Source organism: Corvus hawaiiensis, chromosome 6 (assembly GCF_020740725.1).
Source record: "Corvus hawaiiensis isolate bCorHaw1 chromosome 6, bCorHaw1.pri.cur, whole genome shotgun sequence".
NCBI classification, from domain to species: Eukaryota; Metazoa; Chordata; class Aves; order Passeriformes; family Corvidae; genus Corvus; species Corvus hawaiiensis.
Genome location: NC_063218.1, coordinates 48,429,643 through 48,455,551, shown reverse-complemented (window position 1 = coordinate 48,455,551; position 25,909 = coordinate 48,429,643). Strand labels below are relative to the sequence as shown.

Genomic DNA, 25,909 nt, shown 5'->3' with positions numbered 1-25,909 from the left:
GAGCTTGGATATTTTTTGAAGATGAGTGACAAGGCTCTTTACCCATGCACTTTCAGTTCGCTTCAAATTTGAAGTTGATTTTTATACCATATTATAACCATATTTATTTAAGTTTCCCACATTCTGTCAAAATCTGTTTACACAAAGAACATTTGTTTTCACTACTGCTTGCGAGGAATGAATATAATAAGTGCCAAGGGATTTTAAGAAGTTGAGAGAATTAGTGTTTGGAAACAATACATTCAGCTATTTCTTAAGGGAAGATTCATGGAGCACAGACACATTCTCCACTAAATCTATCAGAGTGAAGTAGTTCTTATGGAGACAAAGCAAATCCAGTCTCTTCTCAAGTTTCAAACATACTATAAAATAGAGAGTTCCTGAAAAAAAAATGAACAGGACTTTTTTCTTTTTTCTTTTTTCTTTTTTCTTTTTTCTTTTTTCTTTTTTCTTTTTTCTTTTTTCTTTTTTCTTTTTTTTTTCAGAAAAAATAATAAAGTAGGTTAAGATCATTTGGCTTGTTGAAAGTGAAATCTGGAGTCTGGCACTGAAAACTGGTGTCCACTGCTGCCCAACAGCATCCTTTTCCACTTGCACTGCTTCACCATGATGTGTACTGAAATAAGAGTTATGACCAAATTATTTGTCAGAGGTTGTTTGTCATAGCTTTAATGCACCATTGTAAATTTCAGCATGTACTGCACTGGGTAATTCTGGTTTTAAGACTATCATAAAGAATATTTTAGCCCATCGAATGCTGCTTGCATGCAGGGATTTGCTTCAACATTTCTGTATCTCAGAGGCTGATGTTGCAAAATATCAGGGATAATTCTGAAGCTTTGATTTGCAAATAAGGAAAGGTAAAAAGGAGGTATCAATCTATACCATATTTTGTAGTATTATTTAGAAAATGAAAAGAGCAGCTGCTTATAAGGCAATCCTCATCTCATTTACTACTGAGATGCAGATTGAGTAGTGGCTCCCCAAAAATCAGCATTAGCATTACCAGTTGCAAATACTGACACTTTATCAAAATTCATGTAATTTGATTTTAGATATTATACAACCCTTTACATTTCAAATACTCCTAGGAGACTTCCTCTGCTATCTGGAAAATAATGAAGTGTGTAATGGGTTATTCCCTTCTTGACTGTGTCCTAACAAGCTAGAAATATGGGGGTATTTCCATTGAAGAATTAAAAAAAAAAAAAAAAGAAGAAAGACAAGCCCTTTTTACCTAGCCTTTGATTATAGATTTACTTGGATGCAACTACACAGTTGAACTGATGTATTTAAGCTATGCATGAATACCAGAAAATACCCCGTATTCTGTACTCTCTGTGGAGATCTTTACACAACTGTAATACAGTTTGATTCATTTGCATGCCTTCTGTAGGAGATATCTCAGTTATTTTGTCTTTTAAAGTCCCTAAGCACCAACCACCCAAAAGCTGTTTCTGGAGGTTTGTTGTTGGAGGGTAAGCTAGAATATATTTATGATCCACTTAGTTTCCCTGTCGCCTTAAACCTGGCCGTCCATCATGAGCTGACAACGTTTTCCTGCAGAAAAAGCCTTGTGGCAATTATAATTTTCTTTACTGCTCAATAACAGACAATTTATTTACTTACCAAAAGCCCTGCAGCCCTCTTCTGCCCTGCAGAACACTTAATTCCTACCACCCCACCCAGCGCTAGGTTCTCCCACCAAAAAAGCTTTCAGCTTGAACTGCACTGACCGTGAAGCACAAGGACTTGCAGGAGACAGGCAGTGCCTCCCAAAGCAAGCACCTGCAGAAGAGTAAATTATTATCTTTTATCCATGGCCTTTCTTGGCCAGAGAAGCAATGTGACTTGACTCCTCCTTTTCCCAGAGCAGCCTCTAAACTTCTCTAAACAGCCTCTAAACCATTCTTGCTGTCAGCCTTAACCCACGGAAAAATAAAAGTCATCCCCTCTGGGTAGCCTGCAGGAACACAGGTATTGCTAGGGAACGTCACAATGTAAGATGGCAACAAGAGTCCTCAGCTGTCAAGAGAAAGTCACCTGAGAGGAGGCCAAGTCCACAGATCTTTCCACTTGAGGTGTGCTATGATGCTGGGCATCATATTAAATATTCAGTGATCATTGCTATTGATGGAGGACTGCTCCTCTCTGTACCCAAGACTTGCCCTCTCTCCCAATCAACTTTCCTGAGGCAACAAATTGGTGACAGTGCACATGTCTCATGTTCTTCATAGAGAAGAACATGGAAATTTGCGGGGTTTCCCTCTTGAGTTGCCGGGTAAGACACCAAGTAGATCCTCCTAATGCCTTTAGCAGTATGTCTTACTAAGCTTGGCAATGAGCTTGCTCCGTGCTGTCCTTACCCTGGCATTAGGTCTGCAGCTTATTTGCTTTTCGTTTCTGGAAATCATCTCCTAAGACGCCTGGGCAGGTATCTTTGGTACTTTTCCACCACATATTCGGCACAAGACTCATGAGGCAGGAAGCCTTTTGAGATTACAGATGGTGCACAGAAAAATAATGCAACTTGTGTGAAGTGTCAACTGAATTGGAACTTGCTGAGTCCCAAAAGCGATCACCAGCCCTCGGAAAGCCAGTGGAGAGCCCCAGCACTTAAGCCAAGTCACACAACATATTTGTCTCATGACTAGATTGACATGATCCAAATTCAGGGATGTTTTTTTCCAGGCCGCAAGCTGGTGCAAAGCAAATATAATTGTTCTATGAACAGCCTCCTGCATTTGTTTAGGGTTTGTCATTTCCACGGGCCTCTCATTAATAAATGAGTACACAGGAATATTCGTGTAATTTTAATGTCCAGGGGGCATTTCACGGAAGATTTGAAGTGACTGGTCACAGAAAAATCATGTGAAGTCTTTCCATGGGTTAAGCAATGAGCCTGCTGGCTCCATGAGGTGGATCTGGTTTGTTTTGCTACCTTGGGCTCAAAACGAGCAGCTGTGATTAACCATGACAGCCACAGGAATAAAGCTGGGCAGATGCCGCATGGCTTCCCCATGGCCCTGGCTCAGGGATCATACTCCATGAGGCAGCATTAGGGGAAGCTCCCACCACCATCTCCCAGCTCCATGCACACACCCCTGCCCTCCCTGATAGCCACAGCTCCCTCTCAGCTGCTGTTTATTTTTCCTAGATTTTATAGTGTAAAAGCTATAGAATAAATAGCTTGTGTGGGGGCAAAGCAAAGCGCTAAGCTAAAACAGGAAAAGTAGTCTCAACGAGGAGAGGAGAGAGGCAGACTCCTGCAGCTAATAATTCTCTGCATGGCCTAGAATAAGCTAAATCAGGACTGTTGGGAGGCGTCCCCAGGGATCTGTGTTGCCTGGCTCTCCAGATGAAGAGCTTGTCTGGCTGGGCAGATCCCATCCATCACTTCATTAAAGGACAAGACCCTACACTGCCAGAGATCCTGCACTAAAAAAGGGAAAGAGATTTGGGAAATTCTCTGATGATCTTCAAACCCTGCAGCACCCATTTCACTGAAGACTTCAGGACCTTTGGCAACCTGAACCAGGGCAGCCACAGCAGAAATGCACATTTGTACATTTCCCTGGACTCTGCATCCCTATGCCTGCCTGCCACTTTTCATCAGCTGCAACCCTGTCCCCCAAGGATGTCTGTTTCGGCAGGGCTGATCCTGGTTGCACTCCCTTGGGTTACTCAGGTAGTAAGTGAAACAAAGGGTAATAGTGCTGGGAGACAGCAAGGCGGATACCAAGGGGAAAGCGCGCTGAGATTGAGGCAGGTCATGACACTGGTGTTCCTCGAAATTGGAGGCAGCCACACCTCTTCCCGCATGCGGCTGGACCCCGGGGCAGGCAGCGCACCACTTCCTGTTATTAGAAAACCTCAGGATGCTCTCACAAGAGGAGAGCTCATTAGCAAGTGAGTCAGGAGAAAAGGAAAGAGCACTGCCCCATACAGCCCTGACAGTGGGCAGCGAGCTGGAGCTGCCCAACTCATCTCACTTGTGGGCTTATGCCTGAAGTGCAGAGAGAAAGAGCGAGCATGGGCACACAGCACTGGAACCGCCATGGCTGACCGTGGCGAGTATCCATCTTCACGAATCCATCTAAAATTCCCAAGAATAACAGGAAATACCACTGTTAATTTTCTGTTTCACTTGCTTTGGGGCAAGCTCACATCCCACAAGGCCCAGAGACAAGGAGCCCCACAGAGCCTTGGGGTGGAGGACACTCAGATGAGATAATCATCCACTCTTGAGTCGTGAGAGAAGAAAATAATAATGATAATTAAAAAAACAAGCAGCCACCATGGCAAACAAAAGCAGGGAGGCCAAGCACACACTCAGCAGCCACAGGGAGGGACAACTGCAGCCCTGTCCCAGCTAGAAGGGACCGGGCAGGCAGGAAGCACCTCAGCTGCTGCCATCCTTGTCGCGTGCTTGCTGTGCTTTCTTCTCCCTGTGGCCACGCATCATCATCATTTATTCATTCTGTGACCTTGAAATCCCTCTCCCCTACCAGAAAAACAACGAATCCCCATCAGAAAAGTGGGCTCTACAAAAAGGAGGGAAAAAGAAAAAAAAAGTCTAAAAAAAAAAAAAAAATTCATGCAACCTCCCATGTTGCTTGTATTAGGTCAGATGGGAGAACTTATTTAATTAGTGACTTTTATAGGGCTTTATTTTTCGATGCCCAGTGGAATAGTTAAGATTGGTAATAAGAAAGAAGTCTGGTCCTGTGCCAGCCCTCCTAAGACAATGGTGCGGGGAGGAAAGAGCTGAGCAATATATTTGAATGTTTTCAATGCCTTGGGTATTTGGCGTTTTTTTTTAAACTTTATTTTTCAGTGCCATATTCTAAAACCATTTGAAGGGTGTACATGGAGGGGAGGGGAAGGAAATTGTTCAGGGCGGCCCGAGGGGAGGATAACAATGAATAATGGAACAAACCCAGGGAAACTGCTTCTCGTTCCGGTTTCTCCAGGGCAGGGGAATTTTCCCCTGAATGAGACCCACTCCAGCACAGAAAGAGGATGGCTGGCAGGTGGCCAAGCACCAAATTTTTGTAGTATTTGGAGGTGGGTGGATCAGGCTCAAAACCATGATGGACAACTAGGAGGAGGGAGTATAAGAAGAACGCAATTTGCTGCTCTTGTTTGTGCTACTGTCTCTTCTCGCAACCTGTTTCTGCTGCTCATCCCCATCCCAAGAAAATACTGCTGGCTTTTTCTTCCCATACTTTCCACTGAAGGAATAGGGAAGGAAGGTTCAGCTTAAAAAATTTTCCACCGGAGGACTATGCATTTCTCAGCCTGTGGGACGAGCTGCAGATGCTGAGGAATGGGGCACCTTCCCCAACAGCCCTGGCCCAGGCAGCACACATCCCAGACAGCTCAAGGCCATTCTCTGAGGTTGAAATGCAGCACACAGAGTATAAACCAAACCAGATGCTGTGCTACAGATTTTATGGTAGTAGGCTTTTGCTCTCTTCGGGCCCAAAAGCTGTGCTACCCACTCACCTCGCACTGATAGGGGAACTTCCAGAGGCTGACACCAAAGCTCTTCAATGCCAAGTGTTTGAAGGACATTCATAGGCAACCATCTAAGACAGTAGCCTCACCAGTGGCCAAAAAGCCCCATGCAGCCTAGTTTCTCAGTAGCCAAACTTTGGGAGGGCAGTCAGCCTGTTTCCTGACAGCAAGAAGAATAATGTAACAGCGTTCAATAAATTCCTAGCAAGCACAACTAAAAAAAAAGCCAAAAAAGAAGAAAAAAGAAAAAAAAAAGTAAAGCCCTGTTGAGCTTTGTCCTTTGCAAAATGAAAAATATGGTTGTTTTGCTCCACGGGAGGAACAGCGGAATCAGCTTTAAAATCGACAGCAGATTTGGCCAGATTCCACAGCCCCTTTGGCTTCAGCTTCCTTCCAACAGTCATCTCCCTGCCAATTTGGAGTGCTTAGGACACAGCTACACACCTGATGATACGCTGAGTAATGGCCTTGGCTTGCAGCTATCTGGTCCATGCAGCAGGGAAGTGGGAGGGTGAATATTTATCAGAGTCCTTCATCTGAGCAGTCGTGGCTTCCACATGGCCGCAGCTCCCTGGTGTGAGGGCCAGTGCTGCGTCACACCAGAAGGGATGTAACTGATGGTTCCTGAGGGGTGTGCGGTGGTCCCCAGGGTTCAGCAGGTGACTGGGTGCAGAGAAACCAGTTCAAATCATCAATGGGTCTCCCAGCATCATGCAGCTTCAAGGTAAAGCAAAATAGACATTCTGTCATTTAAAGGTTAAGTGAATTCACACTGTAGAGATTGTGTTTGGAGGGCACTCCTGCTGAGTGCCAGCTGAAGTGTCCAAGTTCCCAGCACCCAGCCTGCCTTTTGCTGGTGTTCTGCAAACTCTCATCTTCTCCTACCTACCTCTCTCTCACTCCATCCTCACCGACGGCAGCACCATTGTAAAGCCTCCATGCCATCTCCTGGTCCATAGGGAAAGGATTTTCTCGGGAGAGAAAGGAAAGTCAAGAGCACTGCACTGCAGCAGCAGCTGAGAGGCCAGAAGGGCCCTTGCGCAATGGCAGAAACTTTAGGAGCACGTCCTGGTATCTATATGGTTATTTGTATCAGTGCTGACAAGAAGGAGCTTTCAGCACCGCAGCTTGGGTGACAATATTTCTTTCCTCACTGTTCCTGCCTTGACATCAGTGAGAGAGTAGGGGCTCCACAAGGGCATTTTAAGATAGAAAAGACAATTAAAAGAAGTTAGAAATGGGAAAGGGCATGCCATAAAAGTCATTATTAAGCCTTCCCTTCAGTCCCTCCACATTTTTCATGGGGATAAATATTCCCTCTGCAAAAAGAAATTTGGAAAATTTCCACCTATTCTACTGGCTGCATCCATGAGAGTATTTCTGCCTCTGGCAATAGATTCTGCTCAAGTCTCACTATGCCGATGAGACATACGGCTCCGACGTATGGCTCCAGTATATTTCTTGAGCAAGGAGGCCTGGTGTGAGCAATACAGCAGGAGGTGCTACAAATAGGCAGAAAGTTTTGCAAAAACATGGAGTGGGAAGAGTCTGCTGTTGCAGCTAAAACCTGTGCTTTCTACATCTAATGCAAACAGTCCTCTGCTTCCAAAATTGCACAAAGCTGGCTGCTAAAATAACTGCTTTTTGACCTTTTTATCTTCTCCCATCTCTCTGAGCCTTGCCATTCTCCTTTTGCTGTCCCCAGCCACCTGCCTTTGTCATTAGCAATAATCAGCAGCAATAAATAGGAGACATTTCATTGCTGAGGAAGCAGCCTGAGATATTTTGGGCCAAGCCATCCGGGCTGGAGCTCAGAGACCCCACTGGCCAGCAGGAAAAGACACAGCTGAAGTCACCTTGCTGCCTATCTTGGTGTTCTGCTGTGAGCAATGTGCCTGCACACAGCAGCTGGGAGGGTCGGGCCCCAGCTGGAAGTTGGCTGGGCTGGAGAGGAATTACCACCCGACAGGGGCTTCTGGAAGAGCAAAGGAAAGAAGGAGAGAAAAACAAAAACCAGGGCAGCATGGCTGGAAGCAAAACCCAAGTACAATGCATCTCTGGTGGGACTAGTGGAAGGAAAGAGAGGAGATCTCTGCTGTGGGACAGACAGAGAGGTCTGTGCAGGTCCCTGCAGGACTTGGAGAAGAGGTGACCTCCTGTTGGGTGTGAGGGTCTGAAATGATGTGACTGAGAGGGGAGAGGACCCCAGACTGGGCAGGATGGATCACCAGGGCAGTGGGATGGAGGTGCTCTTTTAGGTGCTCAGCTCCACAGGAGCTATCTGCAGAGGTACCTTTAAGGCTCTGAGTCTCACGTGCTTCAGTCACATTTTAAAAATAGGACAGGAGGCTTCCACATCACTTAGGTATTTCGGAAAATTTTACTCAGCCTTTCTGCAGCTCCTGTCAATCCTTCTCAGTGTGGTGCCGAGATGCATTCAAGGCATGTATACAAATAGCACACTCTCCTGGCCCCTCTCAGCCACGGCTGGAGACACCTTGAAGGACTTGATAGTTGGATTTGATGATCTTAAAGGTCTTTCCCAACCATAACAATTCTATGATTTCTCCAGTTCTCCTTCACACCTCTCCAAGAAGGGTTGGGGGCAGGTACGATGCCTCTGGCTCTCCTGGCAGCAGTGCCTCCTGTCCTTGGGGTGCCAAACAACACTAAAAAAGCCTGAACACCACAGTAACCAGAACAAAGGCCCTCTCAGCAAGGAGATGCTTTTACCTCCAGGGCAGAGGCGATGTCCAGGTTCAACCTTCTCCTCGTTTCCAGGGACTTTGCCACCATGGGGGAAGCTGACTCAACATGGAGCCTCTAAGGTCTCTGCTGCAACTCAGTGGAAAGACGACAGCACATGACATTTGCAGACCCCTTCATCTGCCCTGCAGTCACTGCTGGACACAAATATCAATAAAGAAGCAGATCAAGGTAAGGAAACTGGCCGGTATGCTGCCAGTTGCAGGAATTTGCAGTGGGGAAGAACGTTTCCTATTTGGGCTTTTTCAGATTGGAAAACTCTGTAAAGTTCAGCTCAGACAATTCTATCAAGATTGTAGGGACTGTTTGTTCCCAGTTTTGGCAGGGTCATGAATGATGCATGAGTAACAGCATCCCTTAATTAGTGTAATATGCCATACCAGGTTAGAAAGCACTCTCTAGTTCTGTTTTCCCTCTGCATGTGTGTGTGTGTGTTTCTCTTTAAAGGAGAAGGGAAAGAACTGAAAACACTGCAGTTGTGTTTTTGTTGGTTGGGGCACTGATGAACCCTGTTCCGATTGGGCTGGTTATGAATCACTGGAGAGCCATATCCACACCAAACACTGCTGCAGCCAACCTGATGTCTGCTTGGCAGTTGTACTGAGCAAAAGCTCCTTAATTATTGTTTTTTTGCTGTCTGAATCCTAGTAGAATAAAGAGAAAAGAACAAACTACCTTTGAATTTAAGAGACTGGGTGCATAGGGGGGGGGGGGGTGTGTGTGCACCTGCATATGTACACATGTACTAATACACACAGGGTTTGCTTTGACTCTTGGGATAAAGAAGAAAGCTCCATCACTGATTTTATTTGCATTTGTCTGACTCCCTTTCTTTCCTTCCCTGGCTGTTTTTGTTTGGGGCATTTCCAACATGCCCATCTCATCCTGGCCATCAGGAATGACGTTTTCCTCACTGTGACCACAAAGGACATTGCCTGCCCTCCCACCATTCCTCCTGCAACACATCCTCCCAGGGCTGCTGTACCCAGGAGCTGCTTTGCCAGTCCCCAGCCACCACTTCTGCCCACACTTTGGAGAAGGAGTCTTCATCCACACAGCACCGGCACCTGTCCTCTGCCCCAAGCATTTCTCCTGCTCCCACACCAAGAGAAGTGCTGACACCCTCCCTGAAATCCTGGGTTTAGCCCCTTCTCCTCTGACTCATGCTTTTCCAGAAAGGGATGCCTTGAAATCCCCCTCCTTTTTCTCTTTTCCTCCAGGGCTTGCTGGAGCCACCGGAAAGGTGCCACTGGATGATGCCAAGCCTCAGCTCTGGCCAGCACCACCACTGCTTGTTCCCACAGGACCCTCTTGGCAAGGGGGAAATCACCGGCGTCGAAGGCCGCGGAGCAGAGTGACACCAGGATCTCGGACCGGTGTGGTAAGAGAAAGCTCTCTCCCACTGGGTAACCCGGCAGCAACTGCTATTTCAGTAAACATATCATTTTGTGCTCAGTAAACACACATTCCAGAGGAATGCTCTCATTGTTTTTTTGCTCTGTAATGCATTAATGAAGAAATAAAGTTTAGGTTGTGTAATGGTGACAGCTTGAAGTCATTTTGCCTAGTGTTATTTCTCAGCAAAGGCTCAGCTCTCCCTGGAATGGGAGAAAGAAAAGACAACCAGATTTCACTTCAAACTCACCAACATGTGCAAAAAAAAATCAAAAAACAACAGCAATTAACTCGCTTCCACATGCCCCAATAAAACTACCTCTCTCACTCACTCTGAGCTTTGTCACGTATGGGGCTGTTTATGGAGGAGACAATACAAAGTGGGTTTATACAAGGCTCTTGTTTTAATTTTTGTTTTATATCCATTGGAACCCTCAAGTAGTGAATTCATTTCCTGATATAGTAAACATTTCTGATGGCCAGGATTCTTTCTCTTTTCCCAAATGAACACAAACTCCTGGTCTAACTCACCAGCACTGCAGTCTATACAAACAGACCCATCAACTAAATTTTCAAAGAATGCATCTTAAGCACACAGCTAGGAAAATAAACAAACAGCAACGCCTTCATGAGAGCCCAGCGGACTTTCTCCCCCAAATTTGCTTCAGCCCTCAACTGCATGTGGAAAAACTATCAGCTTTTCCCCATTACTACAGAAAACAACCTCATCCTCGTAGCTGCACATCGATGGATGCCGGCTCACTGCTTCATGATCTCCACAGCCCCTCTGATTTGTGACCCTATTTGCACTATGCAAATATCTTCTGACAGCTCTCTTTTCCTGTCATTAAAACAAACAATGGCCCCTGTAACCAAAACGGAAATCAGTAACAGGCGAAAGCTCTTCTCTCTTTTTCTTTGCTTTTTTTTTTTCTTCTTTTTTATATTTTTTTTGCTGATTCTGGGACTAACTGTTAGTAATTATCCTGAAATATTTACAAACCTTTTCTTCTCCCAAACTGTTTTGCTCATCCTAGTGGCCAGCTCAACATGTCTAATATAATTGCACTTCCAAAAGACCTAAAAATGAAAAAAAACCAAAATAATGATCAGCCAGGTAAAAAAACACCTTCGGTCTTTCTTTGGATTTATGTATCTTTATATTCATACACATACAGAAAAAGAAGAATTATATTACTGATTTGAGGAGCATTAAAAATAGATCCTAGTGTATGAAGTAATGAGAAATAAGAAGGTATTTGGGGGAGGAGGTTCTCAGGGAGGAAGACACATCTTTCTCTTTAGTCATCTCTCTATTTTCCAGAGCATCCATCCTGTCTTACCCTCTACATCCAGCCCCAAAAAGTGTATTGTTGATGGCCGTGCCTTGCCAGTGGCAGGTAGAGGACACCTGATTCCACTCCTCCCAGCACACAGATGCTCTGCTTTTGATTTCAGTGGGAAAAGTCTACATTCAGAGACTTCAGCATACTTACACACTCCTGGGATTTGTCTCTTTGTCTTTTAAATAATACGATATACATAATCCTAAACTGGGACAGTTTCCCACCCCATCACACAAGCTTTGTGCCTGTAGGGCTCAGCTGAAGTCAATGGTGTTAATGTTGACATAAAATCATGGTGACCAAGTGGGAAATTAGTCCCGTAACATTTGATTGTCTTTTGCAAAAATTTTCTAAATGGTCTTAATGGTTTTGTTTGTGGTATGTGTTGCTCACTCCTGATTGTACTTCTGCCAAGTTGTACTTTTAACTGCAAACACTGGCCTCTCAGAAAATTTGAAGTAAAGCAAACCAGAAAAGATGTTCAAAATAATGATACAAGCTAATTTAATTTATCCCTTGGTAATTGCATTTGTAGATAATGAACAACGCAAACAAAACAGAACCCAAGCCCTTCCAGCCTTGCAATTGCTTTCACATGTGGACACACCAGTTACAGCCAGCATATGGTTAAATCTCCGTCTGCATCAGGAGAAGAGTTTGGGAGCTGGGGGGCAATTCAAGGTGACGCCAGCCTTGGATCCCTGCTCGTAGGTGCCACCTATTGAACAGTAGCCCATTTGTGCACCTTGGCAAGCTCACCCAGTCAGCTCTTCCTTTTTCTGTAGTCCCCATCCTTCATTCTTCCAGTATCAATCGATCCACCCCACATGTCGATCCCGGAGGAAATATAGCTGGGCGACTGCTTGCCAAACTCAATTAACCATGCAACTGGAGTCCTGTCTCCTGGCCCTGTTCCAGTAAGATATTTGCATGCTTGCCTGATTTTAATCTCATGAACTGCTCCAAGTAAATCCTGTTGAACTTAGGCCACTGTTTGCCAATGCTACAGGAACTTTACAGATGTGTTTGAGATGCTGTTATTACGTGAATGGTTTCTTTGGCCGTTTCTCAGTCTTTGGGTTGCTTGTAAACTATGCAGCCTGACTGCAGTTAGACTATTTGTTGTTGCCTTTTTTTGCTAATTTTCATTTGTGCTCTTCTTGGTGAGTGTCTGCGTGTGTCCCTGTTTACCTCCTTCGTGTGGCAGAGCTTCTCCGCTTTGATTCGAGGAGGCTGGAACCCACAAGCAGCAATCAAAACCAGTTATGCAAACCCCTCGCTACACAGATTTGCACAAGTGTTTGCCCAACAGCTGACATTTACACAAGTATCTGCAACATGTCCCCCTCCTCTGAGTATTTCAGCAAGTGTTGTTGTACCTGCCTGAGTGCTTGCCAGAAGCAATCACCAGGAGAATCACTGTCAGTGCCAAAATAAACTCATGGTTTTTATTTGAGGGAGGACTTGTAAATAGTATTTTTCTAGCATTCACCCATTTCTAAGTGGAACTCCCCGTGTGATGAATACTGTTTACAGCGCAGATCTGTTGTGAAACAGGAAAAAAAAGGCAGATTCTTGCACTTGCTGGCAGCACGCCGATGCAGTGGAGGAAGATACATCCCCTCCTGCTGTCACTCCATTTCTTGCCCCATTTCTTGCTCTGCTTCGCACTTAAAGCCCACATGGATACACAGGATTTTCATGCTCTGGGAATGGCAAATTTTAAGAAAGATGAATGGGGAAGTCCTAATTTGGGTGGAGAAATTTTGACATTTTTTCTACAAGTCTGGCCCTGTTTTCACCACTCAAAGAGCCATTAAAGGAAATACATAGTACACCCTGCAAGGAATGATGAGCCAAGTCAAAGACAGGGAAAGCTCCTCCCTAAAGAGGAAATGCAGGTAGCAGGTGGATTTCTGAAAAGCATCTCTTCCTAGGTCAGCAATGAAGCTGCAGTAACAGGAGGGGCTCAGGAGTAGGTCAGGACCTGGTGCAGCACAGGAGGAAGGCAGGCCAGAGAGCCAGAAGGCCCATCTCCACCACTTTGTCTCTCCAGGTAATTGTGGATTCTCCTACACACCCCAAGAAACCCACACTCGCAATGATGAAATCACACATTTCTCCCACAACGAAAAATTTTTCTTTCCGCTTTTTCCCATTTTTACTGTGTTTACAGTGAAAGGGAAGTCTCTTTGCAGATGGAGCGTAGGAATGGGAGGGTTGTGTGTCTCTGCAAGAGCCACATAGTCCTTCTGAATCCCTGCACCTTCAACCATTCAAGACCTGCTGTTTTTCTCTCCATACCATCCTCAGGGAGGAAGAAAAAACATCTGGAAGCTAATGGTGGCTCCAGGGTGGTTTGGAAAGTTGAAGGATGCAGAGGATTATACAGGAATGCAAGCTCAGTTAAGGCCAACACTGTTTGAAATCGAGAGCAACTCTGGCAGTGTGAATGGCATCACTCCCTATTTCTAAGACTTGAAGCTGCTTTTGGTCCAAGGTCTGATCACTCCCCCTACTCCCTCCATCAGTTCTCACATCTTAAATGAGAGCTAGGTGCAAGTGTCTTTTGCTCCATGGAGTCCATTGGCCCCCAGGCTGGAAAGTAGTTGCCAGCTTTAGAGACACTTTAACCCTCTTTTTCCTTCTGAGGTATGTCCTCCCTTCACCTACACTTCTTGGCTTTGTTTTTGGTTTTTTTTTTCATTCCCATAGTTAAAGCTGATTACTTCCCTTGCTGCATTAGCTGTTCACCTGTTCCTGTGATTGAGGAATGGCTTAAACACTCTTTTGACATAGTCCCTTGAAAGTGGGTTGCTCAGCTGCGGTCGATGAACATAGCGTGGGAAAAATGCATTAATACTTTCACCAGTAACACTGAGGATGGCTATAAATAAACCCTTCATTACAGTATTTATATATTATTACATCATATAGCCACTTAAAACAGAGAGCAATTGGAAGTGTTGAATAATGTAAGGATAATCGCCTCTACATTAGTTCCACTGTCATTGGCATTATGTATTTCCTGGTGACATCGCCGTGCTCGTTGCTTCACCCAGTGTTGCGTGACATTGGTGGTGATGTTAGAGTATCAACGGGCCCTCTGCAAATGACAGACAGCACTTTGCACGACACATGTAGCTTGGTATTATATAATAAGGGTGCTTCACTGGAGAATTTTGGCAGCACATGCTATTTTTCTGAGCATTTCATGCAAACCAAGTGCCTGTTTCTCGAAGGTTTTCTTCAAAGCAATGGGCCCATGGTGCAAGGCTCCAGCACCCTCCGTGCGTGAAGGAGGGAGATGTGCATCACAGTGGCCAACCACGTGTCTTAGGGATCACCGCATATTGTGCTGATGAGGCATGTCCCAGGTGGGTCCTACCCACTCTGATGCCTTCTCCAGCCAGAGCCAGAGGCATAGCCAAGAGAGATGGTGAGGGAAGGAAACTTGAGATGCCCAGAGCCTGACAAGAAGGAGTTTCAGTGGTGAGGCTCACACTCATGTCGTCTGAATCCAGTTATGGGGCATACAGAGGATTTCCTCCCAGAATGAATCAGATTACTTAAATGTGTTATTAAATGACACAGAAGTATCCTAATTCTTCTGGGATTTTTTGTTGTTGTTGCTGCTTTTCTTCCTTTTTCAGAGCAGGGGAGTGGGTGGATACATGGTTGGTGTGACTGTGCTTAGACCACAGCTGAGTAAGATTTCTTGCTGACTGTGGATTTCAGTTTCCTCAGTTTTGACATGCTTCCCCTTAAGGAAGCCCAGCAAAACAAAACCCCTTTCTCTTGACTTGAATGTCTCACTGCTGGTTTTCATGGCAGGGATGCTCGTCTCAATTACACTGTGGTCAGCAGCGTTCAGTGCCTCATTGATCGTCACTTGTCAAACAAGCTCCTGTGTGGCACAGAAGACCAAGTCCGGAGGAGGATCTCCACCACAGTGCTTGGAAGGAGCTGCTCCCAGAAGAAGTCATTTCAGATGTTGAGAAATCTCATCTCCAAACCTTGTCCTCACATGACATATGACCAATTTCTGCACAAAGATCTGCAGTTGACTTTTATTACAGCTCTGATTTTGCTGCTTCTTTGATTTATCGCAACAATGCACATTCAATATCTTTCTTCTGATGTGGAGGCCAGAAGTATAACTCTACTCATATGTTTGTATTCTCAGGACTTTGGATTTCGCAGATTCAGAAACTCATTCATAGATTCACAGGATTTAAGGCCAGAAGGAGCCATGAGAACATCTGGTATGACTTCCTATATTTCAAAGCCATTCAGTTGCAGTCAATTAGCCCAGTACCGAGCCCAGTAGCTTTGCTGCATCTTCCAGAAAAACATCCAGCTCCGAACATACCAATATACGGGAATATGAACACATCAGAAGCTGGAAACTCATCAAATTACTTGATTTCGAAGCTCACATTAATTTAAAAATGTGCCTCATTCCTAATCTGCTTTTGTTTGGCTTCACATGTAGCCATGAGTTTTTTCTCTGCTTCATAACTGAGCGGCATTGCCTGGCATGCTACATTCTTCAAACTTTGGAGTTGGTTTTTTTTTAATCCTGGCATCTGGACAAAAAGCTGATATATCAGAAGTATTTGTGAGTCAACTTTACGGCAGTTTTAGCTATTCAAAAACTTTTTGTGCTGTTGTCTGCATTATCATTTGTCCTTAACTAATACAGAGAAAATTCACTTGGGATGTTTAAAAATTTTTTTTCAAAATACTTTCATTTAGAAAAATGAACAGAAATTGAACTTGCTGATGTAAAAACCAGACCGACATTTCTTGCTGAAACAAGGGCTCTGACCAGCCTTGCCAAAGGACTTCTGAACACCTCACCCATCTCTCTGCACAGATGTGTTGTACATTATTACTCTCCCCCCATCCCCTTTTGACATGGAGATGGAGATAGATCTGTGTCTCACACCATCAAGACATATTTTCCATCTTTGAAACTATTTGTGCAGACTTATTCTACATCCCTTCTATTTTTGAGTAGCTATACCATTCACTGGAACTCCTGTTCATGAAGAGCTTGATCATGGCAGTAGTTTGTCCTTCTGGCTACTTGTCAAGGACATACTTTTCTCACCATTGCAAATTTACACCAGGAGCTTTTAGGTTTTTCTTAGTATTATCCTTCCTTCCCCTTTCCGAGTGGGCAGAAATTTTAATGATACACAAATGGCCTTCTGAAAAAAGGCTCATTTAAATTTTCATTTTCTGAACTTTATGACTTTCTGCCCTCCATTCAAATGTCTTTGGTTTTCATTAATTTTAATGTACTCAATAAATAGCAGTGGAAGAGCTGGGAAGAATCAGATACTTGTCTCACATGGATTTCTCCATCTCTTGCAGTACACGAAATTCAAGAAAGCTGCTGTTTGGGGTGAGGAATGCAATAGCTGGATGCTGGCAGGGAGAAATGCCGGTGATGTTAATGGCAGGAGTGTTGGTACCACCTATCCACTGTGTTGCTAATATTGTAGGTTTTACCTCTGGGCCTGGAGAGCCATATCATCTGTGTGAGATGCAAGTCATGCTCTGAACTTGTTTTGGAGAGCTGGTGGGTGATTCTAAAGACTTACAGCTAAGGAATGTGGCTGTGTCTCACACAGCCCTGTTTAAAAGCATCCAAGCTCGGGTTGTTGGCCTCCCAGGAACCCCAGGGTGTGGAAGGGGGAGAAAATTATTAATATTAATAGCACCAGCCTTGGAGCAGCACCCCAGGGCTCCATCAGTGAGTGCAATGCCAGCATGCAAGGTGTGGAGCAAACCAGAACACTGTCCCTTTGCTCGAGGACAACCATGAGACAGACGGACCTGAACACACAGGCATGGTTCTACTGCACCTTTTGAAGGCTTCTGGAAATGAGCTATCACTTCTGTGGGGTCATTCTGGCAATGGAGAGTATCCAAAAGGCTGTGAAAAAGGAGTCTGTCTCTGAGAAAACATTTTTGCTGGTAGGAGGAGAGCATTTGGACAGAGGTAGTCTGGCTGCTTGTAAAAAAATAGAAGAATGTAAAGTCTGTGGCAAAGCCTGTCATATCTGGAAAATTCTGACTTCCTTCTTTCTGTATTTTAACACTGACCCATCAATTTATGAAATAGTTACACATCCCATGCTGCTGATATATGACCCCCAAGTGGGTCAAAACTTCTGCCAGTTTTACTGGGAAGGAGCTGAAGTCCAGAAGAAAATTAGAGGAGCTGAAGGACTGAGCCACGAGGGAAGCCTCTAGTAAAGGAAGGAGTTATCCTGCTTTCCTTTCACCACACTTACTCTCTCTTCCAGTCTTGCAACAGCAATGGTAGACAATAGCCAAGCTGGGCAGAGTAGCAACCCACTCCTGTAGATCTCCAAACGTCAAAAGCATGTTGGTATGGGTGTGCAGGCTCAGCCTCTCCTTCATTTAAAAAAAAAAAAAAAAGGAAAAAAAGAAAGGAAAAGGATAAAAGAAGAAAGGTATAACACTGCTGTGAGGGAGCCAAAGGTGATTTTTCTTTTTTCTTGGCCCTCTTGCTACTTCTGTGGGAACCCAGCAGTATTGTTTCCAGAAGGCTCGGTCTCTGTCACCCAAGTGTTTGGCATGTTTGGGGACACCCTTACTACTTCCCTTTCCTCCCCTGCAGAAGAGTCCAACTCAGCTTTGACCACAAAGCCCAGGAGGCCCTGGAGTTTGTCTGAAACAAAAGAAAGAGATTGCGAAAGGCAGTGGTGTCAAATAATGCTTCCATTTAGTAGGAATTTTGCTCCCCTTGCATTCCCAGGCAGCACCTGCTGTGTGAGGCTCTTGGCCAGCTCCTCTGAGCCTCTGTGGTAAAACAAACAAAAACAGCAGGGAAAAAAATTCCTCTTTATAACGCCTGTTATCCTCAGGCTACCTTCCAACGCTGCCTTGCCTCCCCATGTTGACTGTACTCTCCAGGGAAACAGGCTACTACGGGGCCAGAAAGCCTTGTGCAAACGGGCCGTTGAGCAACGGAGGAAGAGACCCTGTCTTCTTGAAAAACAAAACTGTTTTCCTTCCCTTCCTTCATGTCTAAATGCAGAAGGGTCCTGATTGCTGTCCCTGCCAGAAAAAAAAAAAAAAGGAAAACACCCTGACATATTACTTCCATAGCAAAAGCAATTAGGAATTATCCTGCATTAGTGGAAAATAGGGCTGGGAAGGAAAGGGATGGGTAGCCTGTCTGGAGGGGCTGGGGGACGTCTTTGGAGATGTTTATAGTCCTCTGTTCAGCACTTTTTATCCACTATTTCTTCTCACACGTCCTAGCATTCCAAGGTTTTTCAGAAGTTGTTTTCTGTTTCGGAGCATGGTGGAACTGGCTGTGCTGGAGGTTATTCATGTTTGTCTGGGGTCTGGCACAAATGGCCCACTTGCCTTTTGCCTGCTCAGCCTTCAGCTCTGCCACACCACCAGTGTTGCTGGTGGGGGCTTGTGCGACATTCTGGAACAAGGTTAACTCTCACAGGAGTTTGACAACATCTTTCTCACCTCACACTTCCCCTGCAATCCCTGCGTGCTCTGCATGTGCTCAGCTGAGGAAAGAAAAACATTCAGGACCTTAGTTTTGATCCTACCTTAAGGCAACATCTTGTAGATAACTGTCCCTAGCCTAAATAGCCCTGGGACAGAGATGCACAGGCTGTTGTGATCCCCTGGCCTGACCTTAGGAGTTTTAAGCATCACTTCAATTTCTGTAGCAGAAAGCTTACTTCTAGCAACAACACTGGAATTTCCATGAGTGCCACTGCCGAAGAAAGTCCCAAGCCACCTGCCATAGTCCGCAGATCATGCTCACAGATGCAAACATCCCATCCCTAGAGCATGTCCCCAGCACTGGGTTCTTCACTAAACAGCCACCGCTGTGGTCAGGGGAAGGAGATTCCTTCTCCTGACCCCCTTCCTCCCTCTATACCCCTAAACCCAAGCAGGGCACATCAGCTTTTCCCAGTGACTTTGCAATTTCAAGCCACAGTTAGCATTTAACTGGCCAGAATGGTGCAAGGAGCCTGGATAATTACTGCTGGGATTGTGCTGCAGAGGCCCCGTGTAACAAACTAGCCTCAAATAACCCAGCTTGAATGTCAGAGTCCGTGCTGTATTGTGTTTCACATTGTGGCTGTGGGAGTGCTTCCCCAGCAGGAATCAGGGTAACAAATCCCTTGCTCTCGCAGGAGGGCCCCATAAAATGAATGATTCTGGATCTCACGCTCCTGAGGAGGTCTCGGTTACTCCAGCAGTTGCCGCTCGTAGCGGGAGTGACCATAGGGGACAGAAGGAGGGAAGGGTGGTTTGGCAGGCTTCACTGTACCATCAGCCCAGTGTCAGAGCAGGAAGGAGCACTAGGGCTCTGCTCTCCTCTCCAATCTATACTTTTGCATAGATGTCAGATTAAAAAGAAATCAAAAAACGGAGAGTGGATAAACCCTGAGGCTTAGATTGAATTGAATGTATCTGCCTGAAATCCTGCTGCTGGTGGAAGAAGGCTCCCAATTCCTCTCAGCTCAGACTTCCCTGCAAGCAGCACCAGCTTCCCTGTGAGCAGCACCATACGTTTGTGGGGTGGCAAAGAATGAGACATGCTTGCTCCGTGTGCACCATGCCAACCCCCCTGCTCCCTCTTGGAGTAGCTTAAGGCATTGCCTCCACCAAGCCCTGTGGCTCAACATCCAGCACAGCCGCCTCTCCATCCATATCAGAAACCTGAACTCCCCCACTTCTCCTTGGGAGAGGGAGGTTGTTCCCTGAACTATCTCCAGTCTCTTCTTATCTTGCTTTCCTTGTCAGCCAGTGAACTGTGAAGCGACAGCAGAGAAAAAAATGAACTCTGACCTCATTTTTCCCCCCCTACAATTAGCCAGAACTGTGCCTTTTATTTTTTTTTCCTCCCCACTTTCTAAATGATTAATAAGACAACTTGGTCCTTAGCTTCTGCAGTGAGGCAAGTGTGCTGACAAAGCACTGCAATGCCTCTTCCAGGTCACCCGGCAGCAGGCCATGCCTTTATGAAAACATAAAAATTGGAGGGACTATTTGAGGAATTTGGAGACTGAGGCACAGGAATTTCGCCCTTCAGACCCTGGCAACTGCATATCTGTGGTGGTCTCTGAGCCCCAGAGACTGCCATGGAAAGGAGTAACTACTTAACAGCAACCTGCAAGCTGTGAAAAGCAGACTATTTTTTCTTCTTTTATTATGTTTCCTTTAAATATGCAGCCACTGCCCTTCACCTGTTTCATGTGGTGATGGCCTCAGGCTGTGCAGCAAGCTGGATGCAGTGGCACAACACAGATCTGTAAACACCATCAGTGGCAATGCACAGGGAGATCCTCACTCCATGAGCATCGCCCTTCCATGTGTGCTCATCTGTCTTTTGAGTTTCAAAAGCTCCTGTTGCAGTAGGGAGTAGGGAATTAAGGCCATGTGAAGTTTATTCTTTTAGATCATCCTTCCTATGTTTGTGCCTTCTTTATGCCACCTGTTATATTTGGAGACAGGAAAAAGCCTCTGTGCACTCCCAGGCACTGCCAGGGTAGGAAGAACTCACCCCACAAGGATGCTCCTGCAGGGGCAGGCAGGCAGGGGAAGGACCTCCACCAGCACAGACGTAAATGGACAAAGCACTGGAAAACAGCACTGGGGGGAACAATTCTGCACTGGCCTCTGGTTGATGGATTAACAACTGGATTGGCTTTCTCCCCTAGCAGCAGGTAGTGCCTGCCCTCCAGTCCTGTCAACTGGAAAGCATCACTTAAGGAGCTGCTTTCCACACTGTTCCCAGCAGACCCCTCTGTATCGCTGGGGCTTGAGAAAACCAACGACAGGCCAACACATGCAATACATTCAAGACATTTTAAAAGCAGACGAGCGTTCCAGGGGAGTTTGTCAGGCTGCAGGGCTGCTGCCGAAGGGGTACTGGGGTAAGAGCTTTTCTGAAAGCATCCTTGGCATGTTAGAGAAACAATTTGCCCTCAGCTATATCTGTAGAGTGGCGTGTAGCACAAATGATGTGGCTCTTGCCATATCATGATGTCCTTGTGTACCAGCTGTGGGTCACTTAGCAGGAAGAGAAGGGCACCCTCTTGGCTGAGGGACAGCGCTGGCACTGCCAGGGGGACTCTGAGTGGAGTAGAAGCCAGTGGGTGAGCATGGAGTCTCCTCAAGGGTCACAAATGCAATGGCAAATCCTTCATTACACCTTTTGATACCATCCATAGAGTTACATGGATTTCAAAGCTGCAGCACTTGCCTGAAAGAGGTGTATTCTGGAATCAAAGCTCTTGTGGTTTCACCCAAAGATGATCTGCCCCATAGGCTTTTGGTGGCCTTGGTTTTGTCTGTTCCATCCCTGACTTCTGGATGACAGGGCCTGCGTTAGCCCCTGCAGCCTCTCTCCACCTTTCTCCACTTTTCTCACCTTTCTCTCCACCCCTGCTGCTAACCAGGCTCCAAAGTGGAGTGTTTCCCTGCCCTTTCCAGGAGGCCTCCCCAGCTCTCTCAACCTTTCTCACAAGAACTGGTATCCGTCCAGATGTTTGTGAGGGGGAGGACTCCAAGAGGAGCCTTCCTCATTACCTCTAACAAACATTCCCTTTTCTTTGGCAGATGCTTCCCACTCCTCCCACTGTGCAGCTGGGACAGGGAGAAGATGTCAATATTTATGGGGCTGGTAGATATGGTCTTCAGTGTGGCCATGGAAAAGGAACAAAAACAGTTGTTGCCCCTGGACAAGCACTCTGAACTGCCAGAGATGTTCTGCTAGTTCATGTATGCCACTTAATAAGTAAAAACTCCCATACAATTGTTTAGCAAATGCTAGTTTTTAGTCATCATCATGAACTTTTTTACTGTAGTACCTCCCAGAAGCAAGTCTGATTGGGCTCCTGTCATGCTATGCAATCTTCAAGCAGCTAGGGAGGCTGAATTCCTTTCTCTAGGAGTTGACAGTCCAAATAAACAAGGCAGACAAAGGAGAGGAAGGGAAACAGAAGCTCAGGGGAGGTGAAGTGAGTTGTCCAAGGTCACGCAGCAGGTCAGTGCCAAAGCTGGGAGCAGAACCCATGCTGCCAGCTCTTGCTCTCAAGTTCTAACTCCTGGGGGAAGACTGGGCCAAAATAATTTATGAGACAAAGAACTTCTATCACATCCCTCCTGGCACCATGAAGTTCTTCAGCTTGTGCAAATAAAGCACAGCCAGATAAAGAGGCAGCTGGGCACTAGTTATATTTTGGTTTGCTAGGTCTTTGATTCTTCATATGTTTCTTCATGTTAGAAAAATTCTTTACCAGCTAAAATGATCATCTGGGTAGAAGTATCAGAATCAAGGAAGAACATTGCTTCAGGGCACTGACCTGAAGATCTGGATGGTGGAAATCAAGGTTGGATGGCACCTGCTGGAAGGAAAGTGCTGAATCCCACCTCCTAATGGTGCTGACTCCCACCTCTCATGGTTCAGAGATGAGATCCCCTTCTGCTGCCCACTGGAACTGACACTGTGGTGGAGGTGTCAACAAACAACCTGGGCAGCTGCAGGGAGGGAGAAGAGAGAAAGAGAAGTCAGTTGAGATAAGGAAACAGCTGTGCTCCATCATGATTTTCCTATGGAGAGAGATGAAGAAGCTGATGAGGCTTCTATGAGGCATCTTCTGTGAGGGCAGCCAGGCAATGGACCTGGAATCTTCATCTGGTTTCAGAGCATGGTGGAGGTGATGTGGCTGCTGCTTCCAGGGAAATGATAATCTTGGCACTCACCTCACCCTGTCTGCCCCGAGAAGTAGGAAAAAAACCAACAAGGAAGCAAAGCAGCCTCCTTAAGGACTTGCCTGTTCTTTGCCTGAGGCAGAGCTGTGGATTCTAGTGCTCTCTCAGTGCCACTGGAGGCATCACTGCTTTCATGCTCCATAATTGATCTTTCATCTCTTTCTGAGGAAACAGAGGGTCCTGCTGTACACAGCATCCATCCAGATGCATGTACTTCACCATCAAAATGGTATCAGCCAGCTCTCCCTTCAAGCAACAACTCTGGCTGATTTGTTCTTACACCGTTGTGGTAGGGAGGGAGGGCTGGGGGCTGGACTAGGACACCTGACGTGTATGGGAGGCTGTCAAGCTCAGACTCAAGCCCTGAAGTCTTTGTATCCCCTGTGCTGTGAAGCAATAATCTGCTTGAAACTAAACTGCCCTTTGATCCTGGCAGTGTGTTCCTATAGGGAGCACAGTCCTGAGAAGTGCTGTGGCCTCATGAGTTTGGGAAGCTGAAGCAGTGACCATTCTTGCTTTTGCAGTTGATTAAATGATTTTTCATTAACAGATGTTAAACATAAGGATGTTCACCGACACTTCCCTCTTGCCCCTCACTTAAATTTCTTGCAGTGCAAGGAGGGTTGTATCTCAATGGCAAGGTTAGGCAGGTGGAAGCTGCTCAAGCCATCCTGGCCAGCTGAAATGTCACTGGCTGATTTTTTTTCTTGTCTGCAAAACGTTCACTATCTCCTGCATAATATTTTGTTGCTCAGATGCTTGAGTGCTGTAAGGACATGTGCCACCCATGCACTAGGTGGTCCTGATGCCCTCATACCTCCCTCAGCCCCTCCAAGGCTCGGGCAATTCTCAGGGCAAGACAAGGACCACAGCAGCATCTGCAGGAGCATATGGTATTAGATCAGCACTGGAATAGGAAAGACAGCCCAAGAGACAATATTGGATGTTTGGAAAAGCACTCATATCAGCCCATCTTCCCAGCATACAGTCCTGTGAACCAGGCTGCCTGTCAGATAAAAGAGCAAGAAGAAGCAAAAAAAAAAAAAAAAAACCAACAAAAAACCACAGAGCTATTAAGTAGCATGGCAGTTTAGCAATGGACTCCCAGAAAGTCTCAGTGCTGCCCCTGAGGTCAGGTTACTGAGTGCCACATCTGACTGAGGGGTTGTCACAGCTGTCCAAGATCACCTCACCTCCAGTGGAGCTCATCACAAAACCTCTGTGTGCTGCCAAATCCAGGCAGTGAAAACTGGCAGGATCTGCTCATTCCGTCCCACATCGGGCTTTGCAATGGTGACGTCAGTGTGGTCATGTAATGAAAAACGCTGTACCTTTGATGTCGGTGCCACCAAACTCAGCAGAGAGATTTCTGACTGATCGCTTGTGAATGAGAGCACTTGAAGCTGCTGGCCTGGATGTTTGTTTGAATCTTGCCCAAGTGGATTTTTACCCTGTAAATGAGCAGAGTTAACCAGAATCAGAAAGACTGGTTAATCAGCAGGGTCAGAAATTACTGTAAGAGAGCATTCCTCAGGGTATTTTGGTGCCTCTACCTCCAGTCAAACCCCAAAGAGGGCAGAGGAATGTGAAAGTTGAAAAAAATGTTGACAGAACTTTTCAAACTCAACAGAAGAGTCAAGTAAAGTTTGGTTTAAGTCTGAGGCGAAGGCTGGGTATGGATCATGGGCAGGGCACCCAGCCCCATGAGGGCCAGAGACCAGCACAGCTTCAACCCCTCCCATGCAAGGGCAAGGGCCCAAGGCCAAAGGGCTGCTGTGACATTTGAGGTGCTCTAGAAGGATTTCATGGTGACCAACTTGCCATGCCAACAAATCCTCAATTCAATCCTCTGTGCTGCCACCAGTTTCTTTTGTGACTTTGGGCAAGTTAGTCAGATCTCATTCTTTTAAGAAGTCCTCAGGACACCATGGAGATAAGGAAAAAACTGATGCTCTGTGATACTTTGGAGATAAGGAAAAGATACCACATAAGTACAAAGGATGTGGGCTAGGCACAGTACACATTCACCAGTCTCAAGACAAGGTTAAGAACTCTGCTCATTCATGCACTTCTGAATTCTAATAAATGTCCCTTAACAGGAAAGCAAATGACACTTATAGGTAACCTGAGGTGCCATTTAATTGGGTGTCTTGCAAAACACAAGCAGGTCTTTGGTGTCGGTTTCCCTCCATTCTTCACTCTTCCTCCCACTTGAAAGAGTTTGAATTGGCCAGAAACAGCAAACAATGACACAGAGAGTGTTTAACCATTAATAAGGGTGGACAATGGTTAGGGAAGTAGCTAAATACACTAGTTATAGCTAACTGGCTGTCTTCTTGTCTCTGTGTTATTGAGCTTGGGTTGGGGTTTTTTTTTGCAAGCTGGCCCTGGTTAAAGTCTTTTCAGGAGTTAATGAGCCAGAGGAGAATCATCTTCCCCATGGGCATGTTTCAAGCCTATGGTTCTTGCAGGTTTTCTTGGCTGCTGTGTGCAGGAGCAAGGCTGTGGTCAGGGTTGTAAATGCTGGCTCTCTGCTGAAGGGCTGCCCAGCTGGGCACAACCCTGCCTCTTCTCTCAGCCTGGCCTCAAGAAAGAGACTGCCTTAGATCTTGGCCACACCAGCTGGTGTTTGGGCAAAGACAATGTCTGACCCAATGCGCCATCAGCTTCAGCTGTCAGCAGAAAGAGACATTTCAGGGCTACTGTAATGCACATCCAGCTGCATAGCTGAACTCAGCTGAGGGCTACTGGGGACACAGGCACAGTGTCCTACACCTTCACCTGGCTCAGCCCCTCCCGGGAAAAGGACTCCCAGCTGAGTACTCCCAGCTGATCCTTTGGCTGCCTGGCTGTGGCTGCATGGGAAGGAGGACAGCCAGCAGAACTGCTCACAGCAGAACCATCCCTGGGACTTCCCTCGTTTCTCAAAGAAACCAGTTCAGAAACATCCCAGGGTCCATACAGCAAAACTCAGCACTAAACCCTGGAGCCTGGGTTTGTTCTTCAGCCATCTGTTTAGGAACCTCAGCCTGGTAGTGGCAGAAAAATAAATAAGGTACTCTGAGGTATTTCTGGATTGTATGTGT

The 25,909-nt window shown here is 45.9% G+C and overlaps 1 long non-coding RNA gene across 4 annotated transcripts; it reads right to left on the bottom strand.

Annotated features, from left to right (window-relative positions):
* Positions 1 to 443: 443 nt before the first annotated feature.
* LOC125328074 lies at positions 444 to 24,780 on the bottom strand. Of its 4 annotated transcripts, none has more exons than XR_007204528.1 (8): positions 24,641 to 24,780; positions 24,155 to 24,274; positions 22,415 to 22,589; positions 17,336 to 17,459; positions 10,685 to 10,761; positions 8,254 to 8,420; positions 5,509 to 6,237; positions 444 to 616 (listed from the first exon to the last, which is right to left on the bottom strand). It is a non-coding gene; the product is annotated as an uncharacterized LOC125328074 (long non-coding RNA). The 4 variants fall into 4 exon arrangements; XR_007204530.1 differs by having other exon boundaries at positions 5,965 to 6,237; XR_007204527.1 differs by lacking the exon at positions 444 to 616 and having other exon boundaries at positions 2,382 to 6,237.
* Positions 24,781 to 25,909: the final 1,129 nt, after the last annotated feature.